Genomic DNA, 19313 nt, shown 5'->3' with positions numbered 1-19313 from the left:
ACAAAGTTTTTTTTCTAAACAGAACATAGAGAAAAGGTCATTCTTGTCTTCCAACTAAATGTTGTTGTCTTTATTTGATTTTGACAGAATTCATCTGCAGCTGATTACACAAAGTATAACAATGATTTCTGTATACCTGTGGAGAGATTTTTTTAAATGAGGCTTAAAAGTTTCAGTTGCTCAATATCCATGCACAGATAGCCATATAAATGAATGATAGATGGATAAATGATACACAGAGAATACATAAATGATAGAGGATATTGATGATTAGTGTCTTGATTATATAGATGACTTGAATGGATATAGATTCATTCATACAACAAGTACTTAACTGAGTATTTACTCTGTGGTAGGCACTGAATATTCAGTGGATTCCTTACAATCCAAAGAGAGAGATATTTTAAAAGTAAACACAAATTATTATACAATTGTGAATTCAGATACCTGGCTATAAAACAAAAGAACAAGACACAGTATGACAAAGAATCATTTACATTTGGGGCATAGGGAAAACGTCTCTGAGCAAGTGACATTTAAGTTGATAACTGAAAGGGAAAAAAGGAACTAGCAGATTAAGAGTCAGAAAAAAGTCCCTGATGTAGAAAAGTTTAGAGTTGCCAAAAATTTAGAGAGCTAATATGACAGGAACTTAGAATAGTGAACAACAGCATAAGATAAAGTTAGATGAAAGGTCAAACATGTGCCTTATGAACATCCAGAGATTTGTTAGACTTTCCAAAGCCCTTGTTCTAATTTTATCCCAAGTATAATGAGAAAACTTTGATGGGTTTAAACTTTGAAGACCCATACTTAAAAAGATCAGCTGGGCTGAGGGTTGTGTGGGAGAACTGACTGATTAAGAGACAAAATGGAGAAATGTAAGAACATTACTGCAAGAAATACTTATGTCTTGAATTAGATGAAAGCAGTGAAAGTGTAGAAAACAAAGGCCCATTTCCTCCTGATTCTACATGCTTGTGAGCGACAAGCTTGTGACAGCTTCTACTACCACTTCTATGCTGATGACTCCCAAATTTCTCTCCCTGGGTGCAATTTCTTTCCTAAATTCCCAACACTCACAGCACCTCTCCATATCCAATTGCTTAATGTGCATTTCCTTTCAGACAGCACAAATTCCAAGGGAATTCACCATCTTCCTCTCCAAACCTGCTGCACTTATGACTTCTCATCATTCTCCCCATTACTTGGAATCCAGACTTTGGCATCACCTTTGATGTTTCCCTTTCTCTCCATCTCCCAAGCCTAGGAGAGAGAAGCATTAAGGAGTACATGCTCTGGAGTCATAATACTGAGCCCAGTGATTGGAACAATGTTACAAGCCATTTATATGATATATAGGTGTCATCGCTATGCTTTAGACTCCTGTATGCCCTGGAAAATGTAGGAATCCTAGCTGATCATGGGACAGTCTGTCCATATCAAATAAACATAGCAACACTGAGTCAGAGAATGGATATCTGATCTTCCTTGGTTGTGAGTGGAGGAAAACTGTTTTCCTAAATTGACTACAGTTTTCTCAATGAATAGTATGCAGATTACCACAGTCCTTCTTACATTGCAAAACAGTCATAAATAGTGAACTATGGTGGCCCTGAAGGAAGATGACCTATTTTTTTGGATTAGATTTTTCAAGAAAATCTAAAACCCAACCCAACTAAAGTTAGAACTGAAGGTTCAGAAAGGACTGACATAGTCTTGGTAGTTATAAGAAAGTGAGAATAGGTGAGGTCACCAAGCAAGAGGACTTTAAGTGAGACAAGCCAGTGATTAAAGACAGTACCTGCATATAGCAGAAATGAGGAAGAACTAGAACCCTTGAAGGATTCAGAAGAGCAAAAGTCAGATAGAATGGTAATGATCTTCCCTTTGCCTCTTCCAGATCCATTCTCCACTTGTTCTGTGTGGGGAAGAGGTTTATGTATGAGCCTGTAGAGATAATATCTATGAACTCTCTTTTCCTCCTGGTTTCAGATTGATACAGCAAAAATAAAAGAGAAGAAAGAGATGTTGGAGTTTTTATCCCTCTGAAAGGTTTCCATGGACTGGACTGTCACCCTTGACTAAAGGCCACAGCTCCTTCCAGCAATAGGCCATTATTATTACACCCAGATTTTTGTACTATCCTTCCTACCTCCTGCCCCTACACTTTATAAACTGCTGCTTTATTATATGAGTGTAACTATGAAAAAAATAAAGGAAAAATTTTGGATTACATGCTTAAAAACCCAGTTGTTTGTTTTGTTGAATGTGACAAGAAGCTGTCTCCAGTGGACATCCTTATCCCCATCCTGGTTTCTTTTCAGGGGCTGATTAACTAGTGTTTGCAAGTATTTCAGCTGACTTCAAGGATACAAGCAAGGACCTAACTACATTATCTCAGGAAAGAGTTCCACTAATGTCTAAAATAATTGAAGAATGAGGAGTGGAGTGGAAGAGTGGCAAAGAATCACAAGGGAGCCAACCTTCTTTTACTATTTTGAGAGACAGGAGATTTTCAAGCTCAGCAAGCCTCCCATTCTGCAGTGAACCTAATTAAAGTAAACAGAATTTTAAAATGAACCAAAACCAATTAGGCAGCAGGAGCTAACATTCTCTTCAATTATTATATGAGGTCATATCTCACAGTTATGTGCTGAACACCTTCCTCTTTATTCACTTTATCTTCCCATCCACTTCCCTTGTCAGAGTACTCAAGAACAAAGAGATCCCAGACCATCCATGGTCTGTGCCAGCCTAAACCTGCCTAGACCATTTCTCTTGCCCTGTGCACAAACAGATGCTATCATACCAAATGGTCAACTCACAACATGGAACTGAGAGAAGCAAGGTGGCAGCTGGAAACACACACACACGAGGAGAGAGTCGTGCATTTTTAATGCTAATTTTGTGGCCAGAACTGATGCTTCTTGGCAGTTCATAAACTTACGATATGACTGCTGAGACTACTCTATATCTGAAAATGGAGAATTGCTACTATTTTCATAACAAAATGATTGGTCCCTGCCAATAATGTCATATCAATTCTAAGAAGAGTTGGGGGTTTGGAAGTGGGGGGGTAAAGGAGATTAGATACAGCAAATGAAATATAGTATAATTATTATGTAAATACCACTAAAGGAAATGTCTGGTAAAACTACAGAACAACTCAAACACAGATATCATAATGCTTGTCAGTCTAAAAGTATAGTGGAAAAACTTTTTATGTTTTTAAAAATATAGCTCATAGTACATTCAAGGGGGTACATCTGAAGATTTGGAAATCTATATAATATTTGCTGAATAATTCACATATAATAATAATGTGTATACAGCAATATTAACATGCCTCTTTCAGAATTGGAAAGATTTTGCAATAAATATAATGACATAGAAGAACTGAATGTAAAAATAAACTAAATTTAATAAATGTATATAAAATGTTTCACCTCTCAAATTCTTGTTCCTTTTTTACTTATGTCCATTCATAAAAATCTATCATGTATAAGTTCCTAAGAGTAGAATCTATATTTATCATGCAATAAAAATGAAAATGATTAAAAAGTGACCAGAAAAAAAGTTAACCACTTGGAAATTAACATTCATGCTTCTAAATAACCTTATGATCAAAGAAGAAATTAAAACTGAACATTTCTTGAAAGCATGAAAAGATGAACCCTTGACAATATTTAATTAGCCAAAGAACATTTATTGAGCACCTGCAATGGCAAAAAAGCACTTTGCCAAGCAAGTAAGGATGTGAAGGCAAATGTGAGGGACTTCTCTGGTCTATCCTCTCCAACTGAGCCATTTCAGCTTCCCTGGTGAGTCAGAGAGTAAAGAATCTGCCTGTAGTGCAAGAGACCTGGGTTTAATACCCCAGTCAGGAAGATCCCCTGGAGAAGGACATGGAACCCACTCTAGTATTCTTGACTGAGTGACTAACACTTTCACTTTCCTGGTGGTCCAGTGGCTAAGACTCCAAACTCCCAGGGAGCCTGGGTTCAATTCCTGGTCAGGAGAAACTAGATTCCACATACCACAACTAAAAGACCCTCTGTGCTGCAACAAGTATCAAAGATCCCACGTGCTGCAACTAAGACCGTGGCACAGCCAAACAAATAAATGTATTAAAAAAAAAAAATTGAGTCCTCCAAGACCATCACAGACTGTAGTGAAAATATATGCTGAGGATGATGGGAATCCACATTAATTCCAATCAGTCATAATACAGAAGGAAAAAAAGCTGCATTTGAATAAATCAGTTCTTGGGAAATGTGCTGGTCTTCATTAGATAGCAAAAGTGAAGGGAGGCAGACATTCCATGCTGCAAGAAGGTACAAAGACACAGAGGCATAAACGTGGAATGGGTGAAACATAGAAGTACAACTAACCCGTTAGAAGCTGAATCTATAATGGTAAGATTAAGGATGGCATCACCAACACAATGGTCATGGGTTTGGGTGGACTCCGAGAGCTGGTGATGGACAGGGAGGCCTGGCGTGCTGCGGTTCATGGGGTTGCAAAGAGTCGGACACGACTGACTGACTGAACTGAACTGAAAGATTAAAATAAGGTGTGGATGGCCTTAGATACTCAAGCTTCAAAGTGCAAAGCTCCTGAAGATCTGCAAATCTTAAGCAGAAGATTCTGACTCAGTAAGTGAAGGATAGGATCTGAGAGTCTGCACTTCTAACAAGCTGCCAGACCATGGCAGTAATGCTGGTGTGAACAATCTTTGATCTGCAAGGTAATAAAGGATTTAAGGGTGGAATTCATGGTGATTTAGTGTCCTTGGAGAAAGGCAATGAAATGTAGCCACTGAAAAACAATCTTTATAATCAGACAGACTAGGAGTTAAATTACACTTCGTTCACATATTAGCTGTGTAATATTTGGCAATTTATCTTTGGAGCTTTAGTTTCCTCACTTATAAAGTGAGAAAATAATTATTAACCCAGAGTATTGTTAGTATTACATGAGATAATCATTGTAAATAACTTGGGATAGTACACAGCAAAAAGTAAATACTCGATTTGTTGTAACATTACTTCCTGGAGTCTTTAACATGAGGGGGCTCCTTTCCTTTGTTGCTCTCCTTAAGCAGAAAATTGCTAATTTTTTCTTCTTTTCCTTTTTTCATTATTTTTTGTGCTGAGTCTTTCCTTCATACTGTGTAACTCCCAAAAGAACCATTTAAAAACAAAAGCTATTATGTTTACTATTTTGCTCTTGTTCAGTCACTCAGTCATGTCCAACTCTTTGTGATTTCATGGACTGCAACAAGCCAGGCATCCCTGTCCTTCATCATCACCTGGAGCTTGCTCAGACTCATGTCCATTGAGTCAGTGATGCCATCCAACCATCTCATCCTCTGACATACCCTTCTCCTGCCTTCAATATTTCCCAGCATCAGGGTCTTTTCCAATGAGTCAGCTCTTAGCATCAGGTGGCCAAAGTATTGGAGTTTCAGCTTCAGCATCAGTTCTTCCAAAGAATATTCAGGGCTGATTTCCTTTAGGATTGACTGGTTTGAGTGCCTTGCTGTCCCAGAGACTCTCAAGAGAGTTCCAAAGAATAACAAGGAGAGATAAGAAAGCCTTCCTAAGTCTGTTCTATACATCTGAGTCTCTTTTTCTGTTTTGCATATAGGGTTATCGTTACCATCTTTCTAAATTCCATATATATGGGAGAAGGCGAGGGTGGGATGTTTCAAGAGAACAGCATTGAAACATGTATATTATCTAGGGTGAAACAGATCACCAGCCCAGGTTGGGCGCATGAGACAAGTGCTCGGGCCTGGTGCACTGGGAAGACCCAGAGGGATCGGGTGGAGAGGTAGGTGGGAGGGGGGACCGGGATGGGGAATACATGTAAATCCATGGCTAATTCATTTCAATGTATGACAAAAACTACTGTAATGATGTAAAGTAATTAGCCTCCAACTAATAAAAAAGAAAAAAAAAAAAGAAAGCCTTCCTAAGATGTTTACTATATTTTCACACTATTGGCATTAAATTAGAGCTAAACTCAAAGCTTTCTTGGAGCTTTTTTAATTTTTAATTGCAGTATCACAAATAACATTGGTTTAGTTTTAGGAATACAACATAATTATCTGATATATTTACGGACTACAAAACGATTACCAATAATAAATTTAGTTAACATACATAACCACACATAGTTACAAATTGTTTCTTGTGATAAGAACTTTTAAGATCTACTCTCTAGCAACTTTCAAATATACAATACAGTATTATTAACTATAATTACCATGCTGTACATTAATCACTGACTTTTCTAAACAGTCTTCTATGTGCTCCTACTTCCACATTGCCCCCAGGAACAGACAAATAGTAGAAAGGGAAAAGCAAGGGGCAGATACATGGTTGCATGTTCAATCACTTCAGTCATGTCCAACACTGCAACCCAATGGACTCTTTGCGACCTTATGGACTTTAGCCTGCCAGACTCATCTGTCCATGGGATTCTCCAGGCAAGAATACTGGAGTGGGTTGCCATTTCCTCCTCCAGGGCATCTTCCCCACCCAGGATCGAACCCAAGTCTCCCGCATTGCAGGCGGATTATTTACTGTCTGAGCCACCAGGGAAGCCCAGGTACATGGTTAGATGTTTTTAAACGGTTAAAACCTTTAATGAAAAACAAAAAGTGTATACTGAAACACTATAAAATATTGAAAAGATTAAGAATTTACAATGCAAATTATTATTGTCCATGCCAAATGATTTCTGGAATCTTAGTTCCCTGACCAGAGATTGAACCCACATCCTCGGCAATGAACGCACAGATTCCTAACCACTGAACAACCAGGGAATCCCCTGTCATTTAATTTTCACTAAAGCACATCAATTTCAGTTCAGTTCAGTCAATAAGTCATGTCCAACTCTTTGTGACTCCATGGACTGCAGCACACCAGGCTTCCCTGTCCATCACCAAACCACAGAGCTTGCTCAAAATCATGTCCATCCAGTCAATGATAACATCCAACCATCTCATCCTTTCTCATCCCTTTCTCTTCCTGCCTTCAATCTTTCCCAGCATCAGGGTCTTTTCCAATGAGTCAGTTCTTTGCACCAGGTGGCCAAAGTATTGGAGTTTCAGCTTCAGAGTTCTTCCAATGAACATTCAGGACTAATTTCCTTTAGGATGGACTGGATTGATCTCCCTGCAGTCCAAGGGACTCTTAAGAGTCTTCTCCAACACCACAGTTCAAAAGCACCAATTCTTCGGCACTCAGCTTTCTTTATACTCCAACTCTCACATCCATTCACAACTGCTAGAAAAACCATAGCTTTGGCTATACGGACCTTTGTTGGCAAAGTAATGTCTCTGGTTTTTAATACGCTGTCCAGGTTGGTCATAGCTTTTCTTCCAAGGAGCAAGCATCTTTTAATTTCATGGCTGCAGTCACCATCTTCAGTGATTTTGAAACCCCAAAAAAATAAAGTCTCTCACTGTTTCCATTGTTTCCCCATCTATTTGCCATGAACTGATAGAACAGATGCCATGATCTTAGTTTTTTGAATGTTGAGTTTTAAGCCAGTTGTTTTCACTCTCCTGTTACACTTTCATCAAGAGGCTCTTTAATTCATCTTCACTTTCTGCCATAATGGTGGTGTCACCTGCATATCTGAAGTTATTGGTATTTCTCCCAGCAATCTTGATTCCAGCTTATGGATCAATCAGCCCGGCATTTAGCATGATATACACTTCAGAGAAGTCAAATAAGCAGGGTGAAAAAATATAGCCTGGATGTACTCCTTTTCCAATTTGAAGCCAGTCTGTTGTTCCATGTCTGGTTTTAATTGTTGCTTCTTGACCTACATAAAGGTTTCTCAGGAGGCACATAAGATGGTCTGGTATTCTCATATCTTGAAGAGATTTGCACAATTTGTTGTGATCTATACAGTCAAAGGCTTTGGCGTAGTTAATAAAGCAGATGTAGATATTTTTCTGGAACTCTCTTGTTTTTTTGATGATCCAAGAGATGTTGTCAATTTGATATCTTGTTCCCCTGTCTTTTCTAAATCCAGTTTGAACATCTGGAAGTTCACGGTTCATGTACTATTGAAGTCAAGCTTGGAGAATTTTGAGCATTACTTTGCTAGTGTGTGAGATGAGTGCAATTGTGTGGTAGTTTGAACATTCGTTGGCATTGCCTTCCTTTGAGATTAGAATGAAAACTGACCTTTTTCAGTCCTGTGGCCACTGCTGAGTTTTCCAAACTTGCTGGCATATTGAGTGTAGCACTTTCACAGCATCATCTTTTAGGATTTGAAATAGCTCAACTGGAATTCCATCACCTCCACTAGCTTTGTTTATCATGATGCTTCCTAAGGCCCACTTGATTTCATACTCCAGGATGCCTGGCTCCAAGTGAGTGATCACACCTTCATGGTTATATGGGGGCATTAAGATCTTTTTTGTATAGTTCTTCTGTATATGCTTGCCACCTGTTGCTAATATCTCTGCTTCTGCTAGGTCTGTACCATTTTTGTCCTTTATTGTGCCCAACTTTGCATGAAATATCCCTTGGAATCTCTAATTTTCTTGAAGAGATCTCTAGTCTGTCCCACTCTGTTGTTTCCCTCTATTTCTTTACACTGGTCACTAAAGCACATCAAAATGCTCTATAACTCCATTTATAGATGATAATTAACTCTATTTATGGTTATAATTATCTCTATTTATAGTTTATCAGAGTGCCTAATGAACTATGGATGGAGGTTCATGACATTGTACAGGAGACAGGGAGCAAGACCATCCTAAAGAAAAAGAAATGCAAAAAAGCAAAGTGTCTGTCTGAGGAGGCCTAACAAATAGCTGTGAAAAGAAGAGAAGCAAAAAGCAAAGGAGAAAAGGAAAGATATACTCATTTGAATGCAGAGTTCCAAAGAATAGCAAGGAGAGATAAGAAAGCCTTCCTCAGGATCAGGACAAAGAAACAGAGGAAAACAATAGAATGGGAAAGACTAGAGATCCCTTCAAGAAAATTAGTGATACCATGGGAACACTTCATGCAAAGATGGGCTCTGTAAAGGACAGAAATGGTATGGACCTAACAGAAGCAGAAGATATTAAGAGGTGGCAAGAATACATAGACAAACTATACAAAAAAGATCTTCACGATGCAGATAATCACGATGGTGTGATCACTCACCTAGAGCCAGACGTCATGGAATGCAAAGTCAAGTGGGCCTTAGGAAGCATCACAATAAACAAAGCTAGTGGGGGTGATGGAATTCCAGTTGAGCTATTTAAAATCCTGAAAGATGATGCTATGAAAGTGCTACACTCAATATGCCAGCAAATTTGGAAAACTCAGCAATGGCCACAGGACTGGAAAAGGTCAGTTTTCATTCCAATCCCAAAGAAAGGCAATGCCAAAGAATTGGCACACAATTGGCACACAAACTACCACACAATTGCACTCATCTCACACGCTAGTAAAGTAATGCTCAAAAATCTCCAAGCCAGTCATCAGCAATACATCAACCGTGAACTTCCAGATGTTCAAGCTGGTTTCAGAAAAGGCAGAGGAACCAGAGATCAAATTGCCAACATCCACTGGATCATCAAAAAAGCAAGAAATTTCCAGAAAAACATCTATTTCGACTTTATTGGCTATGCCAAAGCCTTTGACTGTGTGGATCACAATAAACTGTGGAAAATTTTGAAAGAGATGGGCATACCAGACCTCCTGACCTGCCTCTTGAGAAACCTGTATGTAGGTCAGGAAGCAACAGTTAGAACTGGACATGGAACAACTCACTGGTTTCAAATAGGAAAAGGAGTACATCAAGGCTGTATATCGTCACCTTGCTTATTTAACTTATATGCAGAGTACATCATGAGAAACGGGGGGCTGGATGAAGCACAAGCTGGAACCAAGATTGCTGGGAGAGATATCAACAATCTCAGATATGCAGATGACACCACCCTTATGGCAGAAAGTGAAGAAGAACTAAAGAACCTCTTGATGAAAGTGAAAGAGGAGAGTGGAAAAGTTAGCTTAAAACTCAACATTCAGAAAACAAAGATCATGACATCCGGTCAAATCACTTCACAGCAAATAGATGGAGAAACAGTGGAAACAGTGGTAAATTACTTTGCCAACAAAGGTCTGTCTAGTCAAGGATATGGTTTTTCCAGTAGTTGTATGGATGTGAGAGTTGGACTATAAAGAAAGCTGAGCGCTGAAAAATTTATGCTTTTGAACTGTGATGTTGGAAAAGACTCTTGAGAGTCCCTTGGACTGCAAGGAGATACAACCAGTCCATCCTAAAGGAAATCAGTCCTGAATAGCCATTGGAAGGACTGATGTTGAAGCTGAAACTCCAATACTTTGGCCACCTGATGCTAAGGGCTGACTCATTTGAAAAGACCCTGATGCTGAGAAAGATTGAAGGCAGGAGGAGAAGGGAAGGACAGAGGATGAGATCATTGGATGGCAATTCAATAGGCATGAGTTTGAGTAGACTCCAGCAGTTGGTGATAGACAGGGAGGCCTGCCGTGCTGCAGTCCATGGGGTCACAAAGAGTCAGACACAACTAAGCGACTGAACTGAACTGACAGATGAAAATCCCTGGGTTGGGAGGATCCCCTGGAGAAGGGCATGGCAACCTACTCCAGTATTCTTGCCTAGAGAATTCTGAACAGACCGTGGGGTCATGAAGAGTCGGACACAACTGAGCGACTAACACTTTCACTTTCACTTTTCATAGATGACAAAACTAAAGCTTCAAGAAGTTAGGTGCCTTGCCTGAGACTACACAGGTTGGAAGTACAGGGGGAGAATTCAAACAATCTAAAGTCAGATCCCACATGCTTAGTCCCTCCTCTTACTACCTCCCTAGAATCAAATGATGATGTTTGCAAAAATGAGGCAAGTCAAGCCCAAGTCAGTTTTTATGTGAAGAAGTCAGGCTTCAATCCCCGATCTTCTAACTATAATGGCTAGCAACTGAGCCACTACCTATCCCAGCTTCCTGCATTGTGTCTCCAGATAAGTGAACATTTAAGCAATCTAAAGAATAATCTGTACATTTCTCTGTTTCATTTTGTTAACAAAACCATAAACAAAGAATCAGTCATTAATTGCAAATGTATCACTTGGATACTTACTGATTCCTCCAAAGTCTTTCTTTTCCTCAGAAGTTTTGATTTCAGAAGTTTATTAATCCTTCCATCCCAAACACTGGGTCAACCTTGCTGTACCTTATCCTGAAAGTATTAGATCAGTCAGTATCTGTCAACTTTAGCAAACCAATAGATGTAGAATACTAATTTTAGAAGATGAATGTTTTTTTATTTACCTCTCAAAACAATATAAATTAGTAAAAAATCTCAATTGAAATGTGCCAAGTGGGAAAACTAAATGCAGAACTCCTGATTTGCTAAACTTCCTCCCATATTTACTGTAGTTACTTATAACAAATTGAATTTTGGATAACAATTGCTCTTATCTTCAAAGTTTAAAAACCTCTTTTATCAAAAAGCTTAAAATTGTAACTTTGGTAGAAGTAAGGGTGGGTAGACCAAAGGCATTTTAGTTAATGCCCGAATTATTTCTGAACATCTTATAACCTTCAGTTCAGTTCATCACTCAGTTGTGTCCGAGTCCTTGCGACCCCATGAACCACAGCACGCCAGGCCTCCCTGTCCATCACCAACTCCCGGAGTTTACCCAAACCCATGTCCATTGTGTCGGTGATGCCATCCAACCATCTCATCCTCTGTCGTCCCCTTCTCCTCCTGCCCTCAATCTTTCCCAGCATCAGGGTCTTTTCAAATGAGTCAGCTCTTCGCAATCAGGTGGCCAAAGTATTGGAATTTCAAGAATTAATTATTTCAGATTTTAAGGCAGCTGTGTGATTGGACACACCCAGCATTTCTTAACATATGTATTGTCTCTTTCAAGGTCTTAATTCTGTAGTCACTTGATATTTACATGGTTAATGAACCCTTTTAAGCTCAGAAATCTCAATGAGCAAAGGCCAGATCTGGAGAGAGTCTGCAAATTTCCATTCATACCAGATCAAATTTAGGAATATTACTTCCCTATGGTCTCTACACCTCTCCTCCTTACTTTTTAATTGTAATTTAATAATATTAAGTGACAAGAAATTTAAAAGGTTTAAAGCACATAAAATGTGCAAATCCCTTCAAAAGACAGGCATATAGAAGTAAATGCCAAGGGGTAGCTATAAAAACTTAAAAAGTAGTGCTGCCCATGGTGAGCTACAGTGTATATAATCAACATATTACACATCAACATGTATATAATCAACAAGAAATGTTCAAGCTTTTAAAAACACTATTCAGCAAAATGCATACATCTGCAGGCTGAATCTGACAAGCAGAAACAATGGTTTGTAATGACTAGTCATAATTCTAATCAAGAATCCAGTATTCTTGATCATTTAATAATTAGAACTTTTTTCATTATCAATATCTTTAGATACCTCTCAGTTGAAAGTTATGGTGTCCATGTGTTATTATCTCAAGTTTAAGTGTTCAGAAAGCTGGATCAAATATTAAAGATGCTAAAAGGGAGTATAAAATTTCTTTTTTTCATTGCCTTTTGGGAGTGTTACCTGTACATTGAGGGACTGAAATGTGCTTGCCTGCCCTGTGAAACCACAGATCTTCCATCATGTAACCAGATCTGATAAAAATTGCTGAGAAGCCAAGAAAAGCCAATAAGACGAGAATATCACATGCGGTACTCAGAGGAAGCTACACATAATTGCTTCATGTTTTGGTCCAGTTGTAAAGAACTTTTATTTTTTAGCTCAGACTAAGGAAATTTTGGTAGGAGGTTCTTCAGTATTGCAGATTTTAGTGAACAGTGTAGAGGTAGTAAGCTGTTTCACAGAAAACAATGTGATTCCTCTTGATTTTTTTAACTCTATCATATCCACTGTATGATTTTTTAGCCCCAGAATTAGCAATGAAATCTAGATGACTTACCCAATGTGATTTGTATTGGGCTCATAAGAGTCAAAGGCTTTAATAATTTTGATTTTGACTGTGACTATGACTAGGTGATAATTTGAAATCAGTATGACATCATTATTAATAAAACAAAATTGTTTTTGAAACAAAATTCATTTTGGCAAGACTTTTAAAAAATCTGGCTCCAGGCATAAGATACTGGCATATGTTTTTCACTAAGTTTATTGGTAATTTGTACTTATTTTGTAAAATGTCTATTCATATCTTTGTAAAAATCTTGTTTTAAATCAATTAGTTTAAGAACAATTAATTATAGTGCTGCTCATGACTTCCTTTTTAAAAAGCAAGCTATACAGAAAGATAAAACATTTTTTAAAGCCTCTTCTTCTTCCTCTAACTTCTCCTTCACTCTACATCTTTCTAGAATTTCCTATGGATTTACAAGTTTATATATGTGTATAATATAGTTTAAACAAGTTCACTTAAATTGAATTCAATAAATATGAATTCTGCAACTTGTTCTTTGTCATCTCTCAATACTTTTTGAGAGTTTTTTTTTTCTAAGTGAGCCCTTTAGAATTTTCTTTACCAATAATCTTATTAATGAACATTTAACTTATTACCTTTTTTTCTGGCTATTACAACCTATGAGAATATATGATTTGTTTTATAAATACTTTAATATCTAGTATTAACAAAAGTACAGTAGGAGAAATGTCACATATGTTAAGTGATCTCTGTTCTATCACCTATGCAAATTATTCAATTAGTTATGCTATATTCTAGACTCTAAATGATAGGCATGCCCAAGTTATACTGTAAATTGACCAAAAACTAATATTATAGTAATCAGTATGCTTGTTTATTCTCTGAATGTATTATTGACATCATCAGAAATGAGTTCAGCATGTCTTGGTTATTTTAAGCTGCAAAGGGAGATTTGCCAGTATGACAGGTATATTTAAACCTCCATGAAAACTCATGGCTATTTTTTAAACAAAAGGATTCAGAATTTCTTGTTAAGAGCAACAAAAACAATTGTTTCAGCAATTAAAATCTGGCAAACTTTTAAACAAAAGGACACAAATCTTTTTTTAGGATTTTTAAAATGTATTTATTTTTTAATTGAAGGATAATTGCTTTACAGAATTTTGTTTTCTGTCAAACCTCAACAAGAATCAGCCACAGGTATATACATATCCCCTCCCTTTTGAACCTCCCATCTTCCTCTCCATCCTACAGCTCCAGGTTGATACAGAGCCCCTGTTTGAATTTCCTGAGACATACAGCAAATTCCCGTTGACTATCTATTTTACATATGGTAATATAAGTTTCCATGTTACTCTTTCCATACATCTCACCCTCTCCTCCCCACTCCCCATGTCCATAAGTCTATTCTCTATGCCTGTTTCTCCACTGCTAGCCTGTAAATAAATTCTTCAGAACCGTTTTTCTAGATTCCATATATATGCATTAGAATATGATATTTATCTTTCTCTTTCTGACTTACTTCACTCTGTAATAGGCTCTAGGTTCAGCCACCTCATCAAAACCGACTCAAATGCATTCCTGTTTATGGCTGAGTAATATTATCCATTCTGTATATGTACCAAAGCTTCTCTGTCCATTCATCTTTTGCAGACATCTAGGTTGCTTCCATGTTCTAGCTATTGTAAATAGTCCTGCAATGAACAATGGGATACATGTGTCTTCTTCAACTTTGATTTCCTCAGAGTATATGTCTAGGAGTGAGATTGCTAGGTCACATGGTGGTTTTATTCCTTCTTTTTAAAGAATCTTCATACCATCTTCCATAGTGGCTATATCAATTTACATTCCCACCAACAGTGCAAGAGCATTCCCTTTTCTCCACACCCTCTCCAGCATTCATTGTTTGTAGACTTTTTGATGATGGCCATTCTGATCAGTGTGAGGTGATATCTCATTGTAGTTTTGATTTGCATTTCTCTAATAATGAGCCATGTTGAGCATCTTTTCATTGTTTGTTAGCCATCTGTATATCTTCTTTGGAGAAATGTCTGCTTAGGTCTTTTTGCCACTTTTTGATTGGGTTGTTTGTTTTCTGGCATTGAGTTGTATGAGCTGCTTGTATATTTTGGAAATTAAATCTTTACCAGTTGGTTCATTTGCTATTATTTTCTCCCATTCTGAGCGGTGTCTTTTCACCTTGCTTATAGTTTCCTTTGCTGTGCAAAAGTTTTTAAGTTTAATCAGGTCCCACTTGTTTACTTTTGTTTTTATTTCTGTTACTCTGGGAGGTGGGTCATAGAGAATCTTGCTTTGATTTATGTCATCAAGTGTTCTGCCTATATTTTCCTCTAAGAGTTTTATAGGTTCTGGTCTTATATTTTGTTTTTTAATCCATTTTAAGTTTATCCTTGCATATGATGTTAAGAAGTGTCTAATTTCATTCTTCTACACGTAGCTGTCCAGTTTTCCCAGCACCATTTATTGAAGAGGCTGTCTCTGCCCCATTGTATATTCTTGCCTCTTTTGTCAAAAATAAGGTATCCACAGGTGCATGGGTTTATTTCTGGGCTCTCTATCTTGTTTCAGTTCAGTTCAGTCGCTCGGTCATGTCCAACTCTGTGACACCAGGGGCTTCATGCCAGGCTCCCCTGTCCATCACCAAATCCCAGAGTTTACTCAAACTCATGTCCATTGAGTCAGTGATGCCATCCAACCATCTCATCCTCTGTCATCCCCTTCTCCTCCCACCTTCAATCTTTCCCAGGATCAGGGTCTTTTCAAATGAGTCAGCTCTTTGCATTAGGTGGTCAAAGTATTGGAGCTTCAGCTTCAGCATCAGTCCTTCCAATGAATATTCAGGGCTGATTTCCTTTAGGATGGACTGGTTGGATCTCCTTGCAGTCCAAGGGACTCTCAAGAGTCTTCTCCAACACCACAGTTGAAAAGCATCAATTCTTCGGTGCTCAGCTCTCTTTATACTCCAACTCTCACATCCATACATGACTACTGGAAAAACCATAGCCTTGACTAGATGGACCTTTGTTGGCAAAGTAATGTCTCTGCTTTTTAATATGCTGTCTAGGTTGGTCATCGCTTTTCTCCCAATGAGCAGGCATCTTTTAATTTCATGGCTGCAGCCACCGTTGGCAGTAATCTTGTTCCATTGGTCTATATTTCTGTTTCTGTGCCAGTACCATACTGCCTTGATGACTGTAGCTTTGTAGTATAAACTGAAGATACGAAGGTTGATTCCTTTAGCTCCATTCTTCTTTCTCAAGACTGCTTTGGCTATTCAGGGTCTTTTGTGTTTCCATATGAATTGTGGAATTTTTTGTTCTAGTTCAGTGAAAAATGCCATTGGTAATTTGTTAGGGATTGTATTGAATCTGTAGATTGTGTTTGGTAGTATAGTTATTTTCACAATTTTGATTCTTCCTACCTAGGAACATGGAATATCTCTCCATCTGTTTATGTCCTTTTTTATTTCTTTCATCGGCATCTTATAATTTTCTGTGTACAGTTCTTTTGTCTCCTTAGGTAAGTTTATTCCTAGATGTTTTATTCTTTTTGCTGCAATGGTGAATGGGATTGATTCCTTAATTTCTCTTTCTGATTTTTCATTGTTATTATATAGAAATACAAGTGACTTCTGTGTATTGATTTTGTATCCTTCAACTTTGTTAAATTCATTGATTAGCACTAGTAATTTTCTGATATTATCTTTAGGGTTTTCTGTGTTCAGTATCATGTCATCTGCAGACAGTGAGAGCTTTACTTCTTTTCTGACTTGGATTCCTTTTATTTCTTTTTCTTTTCTGATTGCTGTAGCTAGGACTTCCAGAACTATGTTGGTTAATAGGGTGAAAAGGGACACCCCTGTCTTGTTCCTTATCTTAGGGGGAATGCTTTCAGTTTTTCACCATTGACAATAATTGTAGGCTTATCATATATGGCCTTTACTATGTTGAGGTAGGTTCCTTGTATGCCCATTTTTTAAAGAGTTTTAATCATAAATGTGTGCTGAATTTTGTCAAAGGCTTTTTCTGTATCTATTGAGATTATCATATGGTTTTTATCTTTTGATTTGTTAATATGGTGTATCACATTGATTGATTTGCATATATTGAAGAATCCTTGCATCCCTGGGATAAAGCCCACTTGGTCATGGTATATGAGCTTTTTGATGTGTTGCTGAATTCTGTTTCCTAAAATTTTGTTGCGGGTTTTTGCATCTATGTTCATCAATGATATGGGCCTGTAGTTTACTTTTTTGGGTTGTCTTTGGTTTTGGGTAATGGTGGCCTCATAGAATGAGTTTGGAAGTGTTCCTTCCTCTGGAATTTTTTGAAAGAGTTTTAGAAAGATAGGCATTAGCTCTTCTGTAAAAGTTTGATAGAATTCTCCTGTGAAGCCATCTGGTCTTGAGCTTTTGTATTTTGGCAGATTTTTGATCACAGCTTCAATTTCAGTGCTTGTAATTGGGTTGTTCATAATTTTTCCTTCTTCCTGGTTCAGTCTTGGAAGATTGAACTTTTCTAAGAATCTATCCATTTCTTTCAGGTTATCCATTTTATTGCCATATAATTGTTCATAATAATGTCTTATAATCCTTTGTATTTTTGCATTGTCTGTTGTAACCTCTCCTTTTTAATTTCTAATTTTGTTTGCTTTGATTCTTTCTTTTTTTCTTGATAAGCCTGGCTAAAGTTTTGTCAATTTTGTTCTCAAGAACCAGCTTTTAGTTTTATTAATCTTTACCGTTGTTTCTTTCATTTCTTTTTCATTTATTTCTGCTCAGATATTTATGACTTCTTTCCTTCAATTAACTTTGGGGTTTTTTGTTCTTCCTTTTCCAGTTCTTTTGGGTATAAGGTTAGGTTTTCTATTCGATGTTTTCCTTGTCTCTTGATGTAACACTGTATTGCTATAAACTTCCCTCTTGGAACTGCTTTTGCTGCATCCCATAGGTTTTGAGTTGTTGTGTTTTGTCATTTGTTTCTAGAAATTTTTTTGATTTCCCTTTTGATTTCTTCAGTAACCTGTTGGTTATTTAGAAACGTATTGTTTAATCTCAATGTGTTTGTGATTTTTACAGTTTTTTTCCCTGTAATTGATATCTAGTCTCATAGTGCTGTGGTTGGAAAAGATGCTTGATATGGTTTCAATTTTCTTAAGTTTACTGAGGTTTTATTTGTGACCCAAGATGTGGTCTATCCTGGAGAACGTTCCATGTGCACTTGAGAAGAAAGTGTATTCTTCTGCATTTGGATGGAATGTCCTGAAGATATCAGTGAGATCCATCTTATCTGATGTATCATTTAAGGCTCATGTTTTGTTATTAATTTTATGTTTTGATGATCTGACCATTGGTGTGAGTGGGGAGCGAAAGTCTCCTACTATTATTGTGTTACTGTAAATTTCTCCTTTATGTCTGTTAGTGTTTATCTTATGTATTGAGGTACTCCTATGTTGGGTGCATAGATATTTACAATTGTTATGTCTTCCTCTGAATTGATTCCTTGATCATTATGTAGTTTCCTTCCTTATCTCCTATAATCTTCTTTAAGGTCTATTTTGTCTGATATGAGGATTGCTACTCCAGCTTTCTTTTCCTTCCCATTTAATGGAATATATTTTTCCACTCTCTCCCTTTCAGTCTATACATGTCTTTATGTCTGAGGTGAGTTTCTTATAGACAGCATGTACATGGGTATTGTTTTTTTATCCATTCAGCCAGTCTGTGTCTTTTGGTTGGAGCATTTAATCCATTTAGTTCAGTTCAGTTCAGTCACTCAGTCATGTCGGACTCTGCAACACCTGGACCAGAGCACACCAGGCCTCCCTGTCCATCACCAATTCCCAGAGCTTTGTTGGTAAAGTAATGTCTCTGCTTTTAAATATGCTGTCTAGGTTGGTCATAACTTTTCTCCCAAGGAGTAAGCATCTTTTAATTTCATGGCTGCAGTCAACATCTGCAGTGATTCTGGAGGCCAAAAAAATAAAGTCCCTCACTGTTTCCACTGTTTCCCCATCTATTTGCCAAGAAATGATGGGACCAGATGCCATGATCTTAGTTTTCTGACTGTTGAACTTTAAGCCAGCTTTTCCACTCTCCTCTTTCTTTTTCATCAAGAGGCTCTTTAGTTCTTCTTTTCTTTCTGCCATAAGGGTGGTGTCATCTGCATATCTGAGGTTTTGATATTTCTCCTGGCAATCTTGGTTCCAGCTTGTGCTTCTTCCAGCCCCCCATTTCTCATGATGTACTCTGCATATAAGTTAAACAAACAGGGTGACAATATACAGTCTTGATGTACTCCTTGTCCTATTTGGAAAAAGTCTGTT

At 37.5% G+C, this 19313-nt stretch overlaps 1 long non-coding RNA gene across 1 annotated transcript in view; it reads right to left on the bottom strand.

The window, feature by feature from the left end:
* Positions 1-11305, bottom strand: part of LOC139034749 (uncharacterized) — a 242329-nt gene extending 231024 nt beyond the window's left edge. The window contains exon 1 of the long non-coding RNA XR_011487284.1: positions 11148-11305. This is a non-coding gene — a long non-coding RNA (uncharacterized lncRNA). The remainder of the gene's footprint in view (positions 1-11147) is intronic.
* Positions 11306-19313: the final 8008 nt, after the last annotated feature.

Source organism: Odocoileus virginianus, chromosome 4 (assembly GCF_023699985.2).
Source record: "Odocoileus virginianus isolate 20LAN1187 ecotype Illinois chromosome 4, Ovbor_1.2, whole genome shotgun sequence".
NCBI classification, from domain to species: domain Eukaryota; kingdom Metazoa; phylum Chordata; class Mammalia; order Artiodactyla; family Cervidae; genus Odocoileus; species Odocoileus virginianus.
The sequence above is the reverse complement of the archived record's forward strand: the minus strand, read 5'-3'. Positions and strand labels throughout refer to the sequence as shown.